This window comes from Thamnophis elegans, chromosome 11 (genome assembly GCF_009769535.1).
Source record: "Thamnophis elegans isolate rThaEle1 chromosome 11, rThaEle1.pri, whole genome shotgun sequence".
In the NCBI taxonomy this organism is placed as follows: domain Eukaryota; kingdom Metazoa; phylum Chordata; class Lepidosauria; order Squamata; family Colubridae; genus Thamnophis; species Thamnophis elegans.
This window is the reverse complement of record NC_045551.1, coordinates 61,494,247-61,506,919: the sequence shown is the minus strand read 5'-3', so window position 1 is coordinate 61,506,919 and position 12,673 is coordinate 61,494,247. Positions and strand designations below refer to the sequence as shown.

General features: G+C 42.5%; 1 protein-coding gene across 1 annotated transcript in view; it reads right to left on the bottom strand.

Moving 5' to 3' along the window:
- Positions 1-12,673, bottom strand: part of PCDH9 (protocadherin 9) — a 944,671-nt gene that overhangs the window by 330,820 nt on the left and 601,178 nt on the right. The window lies entirely within an intron of this gene.

Here is a 12,673-nt window from a genome sequence, read left to right as displayed (position 1 = left end):
AATATGTCTCTGTATGTGTGAGTGAGTGAGTGAGTGTGTGTGTGTGTGTGTGTGTGTGTGTATCTTTAGATGCAAATAATATATTCCTCCCAATAGGACTTAATATGGAGGTTTTTATAATAGTATCACTCCTACCCATGCACGCAAACCTACTCTCCGGCACAATTAAGAAACGACAAATTTAATTTGCTTATGAAAGGACAAGGAAACAACACTGAAACAGGAAGCTTTAGCTTTTGCATTCTTCAGTACTCCGTGAAAAGGGCTAATGTGGATGATGCCTAGACATTTTTGCCAAAACATTGTTTTTTTCTCAAATGGTTTAAATGTAAAACTGGTGTGTGCACTTATATTCTACAACAATTGCACAACTTGGTCCTATCACCTGAATTTAAGATTAGGGAGATACATCTAATCTAGTTTTTTTTTCCCCTTTGCAAACATAAAAGAAATAGCTGATGTAATAAGTTGCACTAAATATGTGTCTGCCTTAATGGCTGACTCATTAAAATATTCATGTCTTATTTCAGGTTTACTGGAAGATGGGGGAGAGGAGATGAGTATTTAATGGGTCGTACTTGTTTCCCAGCACATCCAACACCTCCATGGGAGAAATTTGAAATATATACAACCACTTTATGGAAGCATTTTTATGTTGCATTTTCAATAATATGTATAAAGGTAAAAGAAAAGGTTCACCTCGCACATATATGCTAGTCATTCCCAACTCTAGGGAGTGGTGCTCATCTTCATTTCAAAGCCAAAGAATCAGTGCTGTCCGAAGACATCTCCGTGGTCATGTGGCCAGCATGACTAAATGCTGAAGGCACACGGAACGCTGTTACCTTCCCACCAAAGATGGTTCTTATTTTTTCTACTTGCATTTTTACGTGCTTTCAAACTGCTAGGTTGGCAGAAGCTGAGACAAGTAATGGGAGCTCAGTCTGTTATGTGGTGCTAGGGATTCGAACTGCCGACCTTTCTGATCGACAAGCTCGGCATCTCAGCCACTGAACCGCTGCGTCCCATCTTAATAATATACATCAGCTCTCCTTTTGAATTTTGAAAGGGAACATGGAGGCTGTTAGGCTTTGCTTATTTGATGGCATTTTCATTGATATCCCAACACTCTTAATTTAGCGCTGTGCAGAGTTGAGTTCCAGGTAACGCCAGGACTACCGTACATACAGAGACACCATACTTAATTCCAAATAAACCTAATTAGGAAGATAGATGAAACTGGTCAACCATCTGAACACCGTAGCATTTGGACTTGAAGGGCTTGCTTGTAATTGATGAAGTGAGTTTTCTAACAAGGTTAGAAGGCTTCATTACAGAACCAGTAATTGAAGTGGAGATGTGACCTTGAAAGATAATGATTCTTCCAATCAAGTCTGAGGTGACAATTACCATTAATCTCCACTCATATTATTATGCCTGCACCACTGGAGTATTAATACGGACCAACCTTCTGGGTTGTGTTACTTACTGAGACAAGTTTTTGCTTCAGGTCCTCGTGAACGAAGGCCGTGTCTCAGAATAATATTGCAGGATTCAATCTGGGTTAGTCATCGTGACCACAGGTCTTCCAAGCTTTTGGACTTGATCTGGAGACCACCCGTGGAAACTTCTCTCTAGCAGAATGTGTGCTTTGGGCTACTCTATGAGTCCTATTAAGGGATGTGGCAGCTCTGTGGCTAAGACGCTGAGCTTGTCGATCAGAATTGTTGGCAGTTCGGCGGGTCAAATCCCTAGTTCCATATAACGGAGTGAGCTCCCTTTACTTGCCCCAGCTTTTGCCAACCTAGCAGTTCAAAAGCATGTAGAAATGCAAGTAGAAAAATAGGAACCACCTTTGGTGAGAAGGTAACAGCATTCCATGTGCCTTCAGTGCTTAGTCATGCCAGCCACATGACCACGGAGACATCTTCGGACAGCGCTGGCTCTTCAGCTTTGAAACGAAGATGAGCACTGCCCCCTAGAGTCGGGAGCGACTAGCACAAATGTGCAAGGAGAACCTTTACCTTCACCTTTTTATAAGTCATATTCATGTGATGCCTGGTTGGGTGTGGCTTCCTATCGGTTGATTAGTTCTATAATCTTAGAAAGATAGGGAAATGATTGAAGCCTGGGAAACGGGCCCCTTCTTAATTAATAGGAATGCTGATTTACCACCGACATATCAAGGACTTGGCAGCCCAAGAAAATGACAGACAATAGCCAGTCATCAATACACCAATCAACCAATATGAAACCACAGTCAACCAGGCACCACATAAATATGATGTATAGAGTAGACCAAAGCACACATTTCGGTAGAGACATTTCCTGAGGATTGACTCCAGCATGAGTCTAATGTCAGGGTTCCAAGTAAGACCCCCAACGAAAGAAGACTCAGAGGCTTGAGGTTCCTCAAAGTTCCATTTTATTGGAGATGTCATACTGGCACATCTGGGAAAACCCAAATCTGAAAGTTTCCAGGTTTTCCCCACCCAAATGAAAGTCCAAGTCCCTGCCCAGCACCCACATGCCCATCACAGGGTCCAATCAGGCACAGTCCCAACTGGAGATGCCTCCCTGTCATGCCATTACAGGTGCAGAGCAGAATGTCCTTGACTCTTGGAGAAAGGAATGTTATTTTGACTATATGTATATCTCCCCTACTACATATGACCCCTCTCTCCCATTTTCCCACAGCAATAAATGTGGCAGGCCAGAAGGTCCAATGTAAAAGATGGCTTCCAGGCCTGACACCTAAACGATTGAAAGACTAAACCTCTGGTCCAGTTACCAACCCAGATGGGATCTTCAACTTTTACCACAGCTTTTCTCAACATGGTTTCCCTACCTTACAATAAGTAAGTAAGTAAGTAAGTAAGTAAGCAAGCAAGCAAGCAAGCAAGCAAGCAAGCAAGCAAGCAAGCAGATAGATAGATAGATGATAGATAGATAGATAGATAGATAGATAGATAGATAGATAGATAGATAGATAGATAGATAGATATAGGTAGATAGATAGATAGATAGATAGATAGATAGATAGATAGATGATAGATAGATAGATAGATAGATAGATAGATAGATAGATAGATAGATAGATAGATAGAGGTAGATAGATAGATAGATAGATACAACAGACTCAAGCTGCAGTACCATTTGATTGAAAGCAATGGAAAATTTCTGCTAGGAAATACTCAGGATCTTGGTTACTTCAACCAGATGCAGTGGTGGGATTCAGTCGATTTGCACCTATTTGGGAGAACCGGTTGTTAACTTTCTAAACAGTTCAGAGAACTGGTTGTTGGAAAAAATCTCATTCTGTTTTTTTCCCAATTTACAGGGCTAATCCTGTAAGGAAGGCAGGAAGGAAACATTCTGGTGTTGTTTCTAGCCTGATCTTTAATGCCCTGCTTACAGAAACTGCCTCTCCGGTTAACACTTATTACATTGTAACAGCTAAGGCAAAGTGCCCATCACCTGAGTAAGGTTGCATTGGCCACACCCACATGACCACCGAGCCACGCCTACCCATCTGGTCATTAGGGCAGAAAACCGGTTGTTAAATTATTTGAATCCCACCACTGACTGGGTGAAATGAATGGAGAGTTTAATCTATTCACCCTTCCCTGGGACTGTGGGCCATTGAAACTTTCTTCTTAGATGACATATATGGAATTTCATTATAACTATTATTGCAACTCTCATATACATACAATTGTGGAACTCATACATTTTTTTTAAACCTCTCTTTCTTAACGTTGTTCAGATAAGAAATCATTATGCCAGACAATACTGACTTTTATACAAAGCCTGGTTCTTGTGATGAGATGGCATGAATATTTAGAAGGTTCCTCTTTATCTTTTTTTCCCCTTCCTTGTGGTTATGTCATTCTTATTGTAATTGCACAGTGTAAGTTGCACAGTATCAGTTACACATGTATTCTTTGTCACTGTATTTGAAATCACAGTGTTTTAACAGACTCAAACCTGCAGTTCTCTTTGCCCGAATATTTAGAACGAAGCTTAGAAAATTTTGTCTTTTGTGCTGTTCTAACAAGCTATAAGGTAATGGAGTGACAAACAAATTAAAAGCGAAGTTCTATTGCTATTTGTGAATGTGAATGATCAGATGCATTTAACAGTTGCAGTTATGGCAAAGAGAGGAAAAAGTATCTTCCTTTGCCTGGCTTCCATACCTCCCCCATATAGGCACTTATTTCACAATGTTGAAATATTGAAGGGAAAGAGTGCAGAAAAGAGCAACAAAAAGGATTAGGAGCCTGGGGGCCAAAACATATGAAGAATGGTTGCAAGAAGTGGATATGTCTAGTCCAGTGAAAAGACAGATCGGGCGAGATATGATAGCAGTCTTCTAATATTTGAGGGGCTGCCACAAAGAAGAGGGAGTTCAGTGGTGGGTTTCAAAAATTGTTTGAACCTACTCTGTGGGTGTGGCCTCCTTTGTGGGAGTGGCTTGTCACCCATGTGACCAGATGGGAGTGGCTTGCCGCCCATGTGACCGGATATGAAGATGCCGACGACACTTGTCAGAACCACCTAAAATTACCTCACACACAGCACTGGCATGCATAAGAATAGGATGTAAAGTTTTTTTTTTAAAGGCATCTTTGGTTTGCGTTAAAACAACTTCAACACACGCAATGTTCTGATTGCACCACAAACGCAGTAGTCATCCTTACCTTTCACAGAGGCACTGAGTTTTATAAATAGGAGCATGATAGTGTAGAATAATCATATCGAAGGACCAGTGGTGGGTTTCAAAAAATTTTGGAACTCTTCTGTAGGTGTGGCCTGCTTTCTGGGTCCACCGGTGGAACCTCTTCTAACCGGTTCGGTAGATTTGATGAACCGGTTCTACCGAATAGTGCGAATTGGTAGGAACCCACCTCTGAGGGAGTTCAACCTATTTTACGAAGCACCTCAAGAAGCAATGGATGGAAACTTGTTCTGACCCCCCTCGTCCCACACTAAAGCACGCCAAGCCAAAGATACTTTAGGAAATTTATTAACAGACAGACAGGTCCTTGGCAGCAAACCAGCACAGACAAGCCTTGGCAGCAATCCAACCTGCAAAGCTAACACTACAGTTCTCCAACATTAACTAATGTGTTGACTCCTGCAAAAGGGGCGTGTGCACAAGCATTCCTTTTATAGTCTTGAGAGGAGCCTAATTACCACCAGCTGAGTGCAGTTACCTCCTGTAACTGGGCAACTGTTCTTTACACCTAATAGCTCTCCAGTGCCGGGCATTCAGGAACAACTCCCTTGTCTGCTCCCCACTGCTGACATCTGGATCACACTCCCTTGTCTCCTCCCCACTGGTCCAAGGCTCAGGCCCCTCCTGGTGGCCAACCAGCCTCTCTGTGCCCTGCTCAGAGTCGAAACCCTGTCCAGGGTCCTCCACATCTTCCAGAGCCGACTCATGGGGCCCCTCGCTGTTGGAGTCTGGTGGCCCTATCAAACTAAGCATCAAACAAAAACCTTCTATGTGAAACTCCTCAATATTTTATCTTTGAGTCACACTTTTTTTTTCAACAGCCAATCCCATTTTGGTCCCTTAGAGCTTTAAATGAACATCTGCAAGAAATGTGCTTGTTATTTTACTGTATGTAACCACGCAGTCAAACAAACAAACATGAATTCTAGTTTCTCTATCATGGTTAAGGGAGAAAATGGAACTTTTTTTTAAACAGATGGGTTCATTTCTTCCTCAGAGAATATTTATAGGTCAAAAGGAAGAGCTACGGAACATCTATTTCTTTTTGCCATCTGTGACTTATGCACAATCGGCTTGTTTTTTATAAACAAGGAATTATGTGTCTCCAAATGTCACAATATGGGGCCCCGGAGATGGTCAAATTATTTATTATGCAAGCAATATTTATTCATGCAGACACTGGTTTTCGTTAAGGCATAGTCTTGTAGGAAGTTAGCACCGCCTCCCCTCCTAGAACAATGAGATATCCTGGGAAAAGGCAGAATATTGTATTTCCCTGGATAAAAAATGGAGAAACATGTTTTTAGGCAGGAAACATACTCACTCTGAATAGCCCCCACCTTTGTCAATGGACCATTAGTGCCCCCCGCCCCGAGCTACTCTACTCTATATAACAAAGGTAGGATTAGCCTTCGACAGAAACTCACCACATGGCAAATCGGAACTCAACCAAACCCAAAAGACACCCAACCTACAAAGTTAGCTAAGACCCCACCCCCACCCCTGGGAGTCTGACAACCAATCAGAATACATTTTGTACACAGGAACAGGAAAGAGAGAGGTGGGGCCGCACAGAGGGTATAAAAAAACAGAAACTTTTAGCATCTCTCTCTCTCTCTCTTTCTTCTTCACCCAACATCTGGAAGCATGGGATCCCCCCTTTTCTGTTCAGGAGCTCAAGCCATGTGATCCTGTCCACCATCAAACCATCTTTCCAAGCATGCTTCCAGCTGAGGTGGCGCAGAGCCGAGGTGCTGCAGTGGTTAAATGCAGGACTGCAGGCTACTTCAGCTGACTGCAGTTCTGCAGTTCGGCTGTTCAAATCTCACCGGCTCAGGGTTGACTCAGCCTTCCATCCTTCCGAGGTGGGTAAAATGAGGACCCAGACTGTGGGGGCAATATGCTGACTCTGTAAACCGCTTAGAAAGGGCTGAAAGTCTAACTGCTATTGCTATTGCTATTTTTCCCCCCAGAAGGACATTTCTTCCAACAGTCTAAAACCACAAATCCTATCAGGGTGAACGGAACACATTTCTCAAACAGGGTAGGAGAGAGCTACAGTATTTTTTTTCCCGCTATCTATAAATATTCCTCACTCAGCCTGGCTTTTTTCTTCTTCTTCTTCTTCTGTCCTCCTGACCTCTTCTGCCTGAGGTCTAACATGTATGAGGAAAACCCTACTTTAGCTTCAGATCAGCTTCCAGGGTCTGGAACTCTCAGGCATAAAAACAAAATGAATGGGAAAAAGAAACTGCCTACAACTGAACTTCAGTTGTATCCATCCAAAAACTTTCACCCAAACATTCAAAATGTATGGTATCTTAATTCTGGAAGAATACCCATGCTTGTGCTTATCTATTCTTTGTTGGTTGGGGTGGGAGGCTTATTCTGAATTGTGCTTCCCATGACACATGATATCATACGTGACCCGTCAAAAACCGCGCTCGACTAAGCCACGCCCGATTAAACCACGTTGCTGACGTCATCAACAGGGCGACAACAGCCAGCGCGGAGAAGAAGGGCGCTTAAATAGCGCTTTGAAAGCAAGCCGATTCAAGTTAAGGTAAGGGTTAGGTTTAGGGTTAGGTTTAGGGTTAGCTTTAGGGTTAGGGTTAGGTTTAGGGTTAGGTTAAGGGTTAGGGTTAGGTTTAGGGTTAGGTTAAGGGTTAGGTTTAGGGTTAGGTTTAGGATTAGGATTAGGGGGGTTAGGTTTAGGTTTAGGGGTTAATTTTAGGTTTAGGGTTTACAGCGTGCTTCTGTCTCAGCGCTGTTGTCGCCCTGTTGATGACATCAGCTACGCGGTTTAGTCGGACGCGGTTTAGTCGAGCGCAGTTTTGTGGTGGAACCGATATCATAGACATGATAGCAGCATTTGAAGCGTTGCCACTAAAAAAAGAAAAAGAAAAAAAGAAGAAATGGCAAACCTATTTTCCAAAGCACCCGAAGGCAAGGCAAGATACAGGCCTTCCTAAGTTGGGGGTGCTTCATCATCAGAGGTTTTTTAAGAAGAGACTGGATAGCCACATGTGTAAAATGGTATAGGGTCTCCTGCTTGAGCAGGGGGTTGGACTAGAAGACCTCCAAGATCCCTTCCGACTCTTAATATTCTATGTCCCATGTGTTTTTCCTGCAATGTAGATTGCAAGCTGAACACATTGAAACCAATATGAGGGATCAAAATTTCCAAAAAATGACCCAGGCAAAATGTTGCCTCTTTTATTTTTGTTGTTGCCATTGTTATCATTGTTGTTGTTGTTGTTGTTGTTGTTGTTCATTTTCCACAGGAATATAGAATGCAGCCTTTACATCATCATCATTTAACCATCACATAATCCCTTGCAGGTGGAGTCCAGGAAACTGAATGGAGCTAGCAGAGTATTTACTGGCCGGATGCCCTTCCTGACGCCAATGTGGAGTTTTGTTCAGCAGATATATTCTCATTGTGCCCAGAAAGAGAAATATCTGCCTCTACCTAGGATCGAACTCCCAACCTCTTGATTGTGAGGTGAAACCTCTAGGCCACCGCACCACTCTAATGCAGACTTTACATCTCTGGGGGAAAATACAGAGTATTCAATAGGATAACGGTTCTCCTCGCACAGATGTGCTAGTCGTTCTTGACTCTAGGGGGTGGTGCTCATCTCCGTTTCAAAGCTGAAGAGCCAGCCCTGTCCGAATACATCTCCGTGGTCATATGGCTGGCATGACTAAGTGCCGAAGGCGCACGGAACGCGGTCCCTATTTTTCAACCTGCATTTTTACATGCTTTCGAACTGCTCAGTTGGCCAAAGTTGGGACAATTGATGGGAGCTCACTCCGTTACACAGCAATGGGGATTCGAACCACCGAACTGCCAACTGCTTTCTGATCGACAAGCTCAGGGCCTTAGCCACGGACCCACCGTGTCCCTCAATATTCAATAAGTATTCCACGGGGCTATGCAAAGTTTTTGGATTTGAAAGCAAAAAGTTGCAAATTGAGCCTTTAACTGTGTCACCTTAAACTTTTCCCCAAGACTGTGTTATAGCCACAATTTTAGGAAATAACATCCAGCTGCTTGGATGATATTGCAAACAGGGTTTTATGAGCCTCCCTCACCCCCTCAGAAGGGAAAATATTTTTCAGCCTTTGAATCTGTAGAGCTGAACTTTTTATTTTTATTTTCCCCAGCCTTGGGAGGGGTGAAAAAAAATGTTTTCTATCTTCCTCATCCTATCCTGGATTCTCTTTTCTCTGGCAGCATATTAAGTTCTGACTTTATATGCAAAGTTCGGCTGTTGGCTTATCAGAAAGTGAGCCTGATGCCGAGAGTCTGATAATTATTCTCGAGGAGCTAGGCTGTGCTTATTCTGTTAGAAGTGTCACTTATTGAAGCTTAGATGAAATTTCATGTGGGGATAAGAACGTAAGAAACTTCTCATTGATGTTTAAAGGGGGAAAGAAAATAAGAGCTGGGGAATATCCCTTTGGTATTCTGTTCTGTTAGTCTTCTTAAACGGAGCGCCCTGACCTTGGCAATTTATAGGAGCATGGCCCTTGTGTAAGGTAGCAAGCTTTTTATCTAAAGCAATAGAGTCTTCCTTGTACATTATGATTAACCTCTGTTTCAAACACTTGACTTTGAAAACTGAGCACTTAAGAGATTTGGGCTGGGGGGGGGGGGGGGGAGGGATGTTTGTAACTTTTGAAGCCAAAGCCTCTGTAGAGCACAGAGAACTCACTGCAGAGTCCTAGGTGGAAGTACAGGGGAGAAAAAATCATAATTTGCAAGCCAAATCATAACAATGCTGAGTTTGTCGATCGAAAGGTCAGCAGTTCGGTGGTTCAATCCCTAGTGCCACGGACCAGAGTGAGCTCCCGTAACTTGTCCTAGCTTCGCCGACCGAGCAGTTCGAAAGCATGTAAAAATGCAGTAGAAAAATAGGGACAACATTTGGTGGGAAGGTAACAGTGTTCCATGCGTCTTCGGCATCTAGTCATGCCGGCCACATGACCTCGAAGATGTCTTTCGACAGCGCTGCCTCTTCGGCTTTGAAATGGACATGAGCACCGCCCCCTAGAGTCAGAAACATCTTGCACATATGTGCAAGGGGGAACCTTACCCTTTTACCTATATATAAAAAGCAAATATCACTCACTCATCACAAAATATCCAAAGCCTACAAACTTGAAATTTGGAAAGTATTTTCCTGTTGGCTTCAGTTGCTCGCTAAGAAAGGATTTGTTGAAATGACCATCAGATCATTAGTATTTCTTATACAATCATTAACACGCTCGACAGTTGCCTTATATTAACACACTCTGACGCAAAGGAGTTAGACATTCTACTCCTCCTCCCCACCTGAAAAGAACTCTGTTCCGGCTGCCAGTGGCCTCACATTCCGTTACCTCAGTTCAAACTGGCAAATGTTCCACTCCTTCACTCAGGAGCAGTCTGCGGCTCCTTACAGTACTAAATGTCGGTACCTCACCAAAATATCTACACCTTCCACTTATGCAACTGCTTCCGGACTCAAGGCGGTGGGGAGCAATATTCCCTATGTGTTTCATTCACCGACCACCACTGAGCCAACAGATTAAACCGCAGTAAACCGGATTTCTCCTGCACTACCCAATCACATAGCTTCATCGTGAAGCACGAGTATCCAGCTAATACATTATAAGAAGGTTTCCAGTAAACCATGAAATCACGACTGGTTCCAGAGTCCTTGCAAGATTGTGATAACTATCACAACAAAGATGCTGAGACACTGTGTGCTTGTTGGCATCCATCTTTAGATGCTATGAAGATTCTCAATCATCCAGATTTAGGGTGAATCACATGGGGTTTATAATTTCTCACCAACGTGGTTAATTTGTATTTTAATTTGGTTTATTTCTCTCTTTTAAATCGATGTTCAGATTTATTAGCGTTTAATATTCCTAAACTGATAAACAAGCTGGAAACTAGCTGCAGATAAGCAAAAAAAAAGTTTGTTAGTACAAATTGGGATCTGGCTTATCTCTTTCGTGAACTCCAAATAATCTTTTTACTTACAATTTATTCCCTTTTAGATGTCAGACCTTGTTCTAATGACATGTGTGCTCTTTTGGAATGCAAATAGGTGACATGTTTGACTACATGTAACTGATTTCCTAGGCAAAGGGAAGGTTATTTTTATCCAGAAGTGGTGTTCAGTGGAAATCACGGGTAGGGTGGGAAAGTTAATATGCCTTTTGAAAAAGCGCAACCATGACCTGGATGATTTAGAAACTCCATGGACACTGAGTTACAAATATCTCTTCTTTTGAGTTATAGAAATATTCAATCACATTTTCAACACTCAGTACAATGTGCATATTGTTTATTTACTCTAAAGCAGAATTAGGAACTACCCAAAAGTTAATGCAATTCCGTTAGTTGCATTAACAAATTGCACATTCTCTTCTGATCTCTTTATATTCTAGCATCCCATCGCCTGAACATGGAACACACAACAATATATTGTAATAATCTCCATTCTTAGCTGCTATTGCCTGCTTCTGAGAGAACAATATTGGGGCTGAAATAGCTTTGCAGTTGAAATCTGGACAGGGAGCTTCACATAAACACGACTTTGTGGTATAATGGTCAGGCTTTATACAAGTTTTAGAAGTAAATCAGAAAATGTTTTACTTGAAGATGCCTTAAAGGCGATCTCATTTATTATTCCCAAATTTAAATTGATCAGTTGCAAACCAAGCCATAAAGCTTATTATTTTAATAGGATTTCCCCTTTTAAATTGATTAGCTATAAATACTGTATAGTAGAATAAAATTCTTGCAAGGATTACCATATTTTTGGAGTATAAGACGCACTCCCCCACCCTAAAAAAGTGGGTGGAAATATCTGTGCATCTCTCCAAATATTGTGGCGGGGGAGAGGAGGGTGATGCAGCATCACTCAGCTGTTCTAGAATGGCAACCTTGGCAAATGGACTGCACCAACAGGCAGCGGTGAATGGCGGTGGTGGTGGGTAGCAGTGACAGCAGTGATGGCCGTGGCGGCAGCGGTGAAGAGGTCATGGCAAACAGGATGTGGTGAACGAGCGATGCCAAATGGGCGGCACTAAATGGCCCCACTGAAGGGGCCATGGTGAATGAGTGGCAGTGAATGAGTGATGGCAAACTGGGTCGCGGTGGCAAACTGGGCTGTGGTGGAGAATTGAGCCATGGTGAATAAGCCACGGCAAATGGGCGGGGGATGCTGGAAGGCACAGGAAGATTTTCTCCCCCTTGTTTTCCTCCCCAAAGGTAGGTGCGTCTTATAGTCCAGAGTTTCTTATAGTCCGAAAAATACGGTATTTTGTGCTGATGTGTAAAACACTCTCAATCCTCTGTTTTCTTTATTTTATGATTTCATTTATGATTTCATTTTATGGCCCCATTTTTTTTTATACGGCTGCATCTCACTTCTGTACCTCTGGGGATAACAATAAATTAAAACCATAACAATAAAACCTCCAACGTTTGAAAGATAAACACCATGATAACATTAAGAGAATGCCTCTGCGGTCCTCCAAAAGAGTTTCATCCAGCCATTCTACAGGCAAAACATTCTGAGCTACCTTCCTGCTAGCAAATGAAACCTCAAAATCTCACCCAAAATGTTACTGGGAATGAAGAGTCAGAGCGCGTTTGTGTGGTTATGGGAATTAATTTGCAGTGAATGCAACTGACTTCATAGTATGTTGATTAAGATATATTTGTATAGATAGCAGGTGGCTTTTGGAAGTTACCTTACCACAATTATGAAACAGCCATCAGGGCTAAGTCTGTTCCACTTTCTGCTCTTTCTTGGACAATGTCCTGGCCCTTGCTATCACTTTACCTTGTCATTATCTGCAACTTCAGGCTTTCTCCTGTCTCCTATGCAGAGCTTCATCATGGCATGATCCATATACAGCTTATTGTCA